Here is a 5,174-nt window from a genome sequence, read left to right as displayed (position 1 = left end):
GTGACCTACACGAAGAAGTGGGGCAAAATCCAAAGCTGAACTACCGGAGCTGTGCAAACAAAGTAGAGAAAGGGATATCTCTCCTAGGAGCCTCAGGAGCAGCAGATTAAATCTCCACAATCAACCTGATGTACCCTGCATCTCTGGAATACCTGAATAGACAACAAATCATTACAAATTGGGGAGGTGGACTTTGGGAGCAATGATATATATTTTTTTCCCCTTTTTCTCTTTTTGTGAGTGTGTATGTGTATGCTTCTGTGTGTGATTTTGTCTATATAGCTTTGCTTTTACCATTTGTCCTAGGCTTCTGTCTTTCCTTTTTTTTTTTTGTAGTACAGTTTTTAGTGCTTGTTATCATTGGTGGATTTGTTTTTTGATTTGGTTGCTCTCTTCTCTCTTTCCTTCTTTTTTTATTATGTTTTAATATTTTAAAATAATTATTTCTTATTTTTACTTTAATAATCTTATTTAATTTTATCTTATTCTTTCATTCTTTCTTTTTTTCTCCCTTTTATTCAGAGCCATGTGGATAACAGGCTCTTCATGCTCCACCCAGGAGTCGGGACTCTGCCTCTGTGGTGGGAAAGCCAAGTTCAGGACATTGGTCCTGATCTCCCAGCTCCCCGTAATATCAAACAGTGAAAATCTCCCAGATATCTCCATCTCAACCCCAAGACCCAAGACCACTCAACGACCCACAAAGTACACTGCTGCACACCCTATGCCAAACAATGAGCAAGAGAGGAACGTGACACCATTCATTAGCACAGAGACTGCCTAAAATCATAATAAGGCAACAGACACCCCAAAACACACTACCAGACATGGAAATGTGCAACAGAAAGAAAAGATCCAGCCTCATCCACCAGAACACAGGCACTAGTCCCATCCACCAAGAAGCCTACAGAACCCACTGAACCAAACTAAGCCACTTGGGGCACACACCAAAAACAACAGGAACTATGAACCTGCAGCCTGTGAAAAGGAGACCTCCAAACACAGTAATTTAAGCAAAATGAGAAGACAAAAATGCACACAGCAGTTGAAGGAGCAAGGAAAAAAGCCACAAGACCAAAAAAATGAAGAGGAAATAGGCAGTCTACCTGAAAAAGAATTCAGAATAAAGATAGTAAAGATGATCCAAAATCTTAGAAATAGAATGGAGAAAATGCAAGAAATGTTTAAGAAGGACCTAGAAGAACTAAAGAGCAAACAAACAATGATGAACAACACAATAAATGAAATTAAAAATACTCTAGATGGGATCAATAGCAGAACACTGAGGCAAAAGAATGGAAAAGTGACCTGGAAAATAAAATAGTGGAAATAACTACTGCAGAGAAGAATAAAGAAAAAAGAATAAAAAGAATTGAGGACAGTCTCAGAGACACCTAGGACAACATTAAACACAACAACATTCGAATTATAGGGGTCCCAGAAGAAGAAAAGAAAAGAAAAAGGGTCTGAGAAAATATTTGAAGAGATTATAGTTGAAAACTGCCCTAATACGGGAAAGGAAATAGTTAATCAACTCCAGGAAGAAAAGAGAGTCCCATACACCATAAATCCAAGGAGAAACACACCAGGACACATATTAATCAAGCTGTCAAAAATTAAATACAAAGAAAAAATATTAAAAGCAGCAAGAGAAAAATAACAAATAACATGCAAGGGAATCCTCATAAGGTTAACAGCTGATCCTTCAGCAGAAACTCTGCAAGCCATGAGGGAGTGGCAGAACATATTTAAAGTGATGAGGGAGAAAAACCTGCAACAAAGATTACTCTACCCATCAAGGATCTCATTCATATTTGACGGAGAAAGTAAAACCTTTACATACAAGCAAAAGTTAAGAGAGTTCAGCACCACCAAACCAGCTTTACAACAAATGCTAAAGGACCTTCTCTAGGCAGGAAACACAAGAGAAGGAAAAGACCTACAATAACAAACCCAAAACAATTAAGAAAATGGGAATAGGAACATACATATTGATAATTACCTTAAATTTAAATGGATTAAATGCTTCAACCAAAAGACATAGACTGGCTGAACAGATTCAAAAACAAGACCCATATATTTTCTGTCTACAAGAGACCCACTTCAGACCTAGGGATACATACAGACTGAAATTGAGGGGCTGGAAAAAGATAGTCCATGCAAATGGAAATCAAAAGAAAGCTGGAGTAGCAATTCTCAAATCAGACAAAATAGACTTCAAAACAAACACTATTACAAGAGAAAAAGAAGTACACTACATAATGATCAAGGGATCAATCCAAAAAAGTAGATATAACAATTGCAAATATGTATGCACCCAACAAAGGAAGACCTCAATACATAAGGCAAATACTAACAGCCATAAAGGGGGAAATCAACATTAACACAATCATAGTAGGGGACTTTAACACCCCTCTTTCACCCATGTACAGATCATCCAAAAGGAAAATCAATAAGGAAACACAAGCTTTAAATGACATATGAAACAATATAGACTTAATTGATATTTATAGGACATTCCAAACAAAAACAACAGAATACAATTTATTCTCAAGTGCTCATGGAACATTCTCAGGAGAGACCATCCCTTGGGTCACAAATCAAGCCTTGGTAAATTTAAGAAAATTGAAATTGTATCAAGTATCTTTTCTGACCACAACACTCTGAGACTAGGTATCAATTACACGAAAAATCTGAAAAAAATGCAAACATATGGAAGCTAAACAATACACTACTTAATAACCAAGAGATCACTGAAGAAATCAAAGAGGAAATTTAAAAATACCTAGAAACAAATGACAATGAAAACACGACACCCCAAAACCTATGGGATGCAGCAACAGCAGTTCAAAGAGCGAACTTTATAGCAATACAATCCTACCTTAAGAAACAAGAAACATTTCAAAAAAACAACCTTATCTTACACATAAAAGAATTAGAGAAAGAAGAACAAACCCCCGCAAAGTTAGCAGAAGGAAAGAAATCATAAAGCTCATATCAGAAATAAATGAAAAAGAAATGAAGAAAATGACAGCAAAGCAAAAAAAACTACAAGCTGATTCTTTGAGAAGATAAACAAAATTGATAAACCATTAGCCAGATTCATCAAGCATAAAAGGGGGAAGACTCAAATCAGTACAATTAGAAATGCAAAAGGAGAAGTAATAACTGACACTGCAGAAATACAAAGGATCATGAGAGATTACTACAAGCAGCTATATGCCAATAAAATGAACAACCTGGAAGAAATGGACAAATTCTTAAAAAGTATAACCTTCCAAGACTGAACCAGGAAGAAATAGAAAGTATAAACAGACCAATCACAAGTAATAAAATTTAAACTGTGATTAAAAACCTTCGAATAAACAGAAGCCCAGGACCACATGGCTTTACAGGAGAATTCTATCAAACACTTAGAGAAGAGTTAACACCTATCCTTTTCAAACTCTTCCAAAATATAGCACAGGGAGGAATGCTCCCATACTCATTCTATGAGGCCACCATCACCCTGATACCAAAACCAGGCAAACATGTCACAAAGAAAGAAAACTACAGGCCAATATCTATGATGAACATAGATGCAAAAATCCTCAACAAAATACTAACAAACTGAATCCAACAGCACATTAAAAGGATCATACACCATGATCAAGTGGGGTAATATCCCAGGAATGCAAGCATTCTTCAATGTATGCAAAACAATCAATGTGATACACCATATTAACAAACTGAAGTAGAAAAACCATATGATCTTTTCAATAGATGCAGAGAAAGCATTTTACAAAATTCAGCACGCATTTATGGTAAAAACCGTCCAGAAGGTAGGCATAGAGTTAACTTACCTCAACATAATAAAGGCCATATATGACAATCCCACAGCCAACATCGTCCTCAATAGTGAAAAACTGAAACCATTTCCACTAAGAACAGCAACAAGAGAAGGTTGCCCACACTCACCACTATTATTCAACATAGTTTTGGAAGGCTTAGCCACAGCAATCAGAGAAGAAAAAGAAATAAAAGGAATCCAAAACAGAAAAGAAGAAGTAAAGCTGTCACTGTTCACAGAAGACATGATACTATACATAGAGAATCCTAAAGATGGTACCAGAAAACTTCTACAGCTAATCAATGAATTTGATAAAGTAGCCAGATACAAAATTAATGCACAGAAATCTCTTGCATTCCTATACATTAATGATGAAAGTGAAATTAAGAAAACACTCCCATTAACCATTGCAACAAAAAGAATAAAATATCTTGGAATAAACCTACCTAAGGAGACAAAAGACCTGTATGCAGAAAATTATGACACCGATGAAAGAAATTAAAGATGATAAAAATAGATGGAGAGATATACCATGTTCTTGAATTGGAAGAATGAACATTGTGAAAATGACTCTACTACCCAAAGCAATCTACAGATTCAATGCAGTCCGTATCAAATTACCAGTGGCATTTTAACAGAAGTAGAACAAAAATCTTAAGATTTGTATAGAGACACAAAAGACCCTGAATAGCCAAAGCAGTCTTGAGGGAAGAAAAGGGATCTGAGGAATCAGAGTCCCTGACTTCAGACTATACTACAAAGCTACAGTAATCAAGACAGTATGGTACTGGCACGAAAACAGAAATATAGATCAATGGAACAGGATAGAAAGCCCAGAGGTAAACCCACACACCTATGGTCAACTAATCTATGACAAAGGGGGCAAGGATACACAATGGAGAAAAGACAGTGTCTTCAATAAGAGGTGCTGGGACAACTGGACAGCTACATGGAAGATAATGAAATTAGGACACTCCCTAACACCTTACACAAAAATAAATTCAAAATGGATTTGAGACCTAAATGTAAGACTGGACAGTTTAAAACCCTTAGAGGATAACATAGCAAGAACATTCTTTGACATAAATCACAGCAAGATCTTTTTTGAATCACCTCCTAGAGTAATGGAAATAAAAACAAAAATAAACAAATGGGACCTAATGTAACTTAAAACCTTTTGCAAATCAAAGGAAACGTTATACAAGACGAAAAGACAACTCTCAGAATGGGAGAAAATATTTGCAAATGAATCAGTGGACAAAGGATTAATCTCCAAAATATATAAACAGCTCATGCAGCTCAATATTAAAAAAACAAGCAACCCAATCAAAAAATGGGCAGAAGA

Source organism: Grampus griseus (assembly GCF_964374135.1).
Source record: "Grampus griseus genome assembly, chromosome: X".
Lineage (NCBI taxonomy): Eukaryota > Metazoa > Chordata > Mammalia > Artiodactyla > Delphinidae > Grampus > Grampus griseus.
This window is presented reverse-complemented; position numbering follows the sequence as displayed.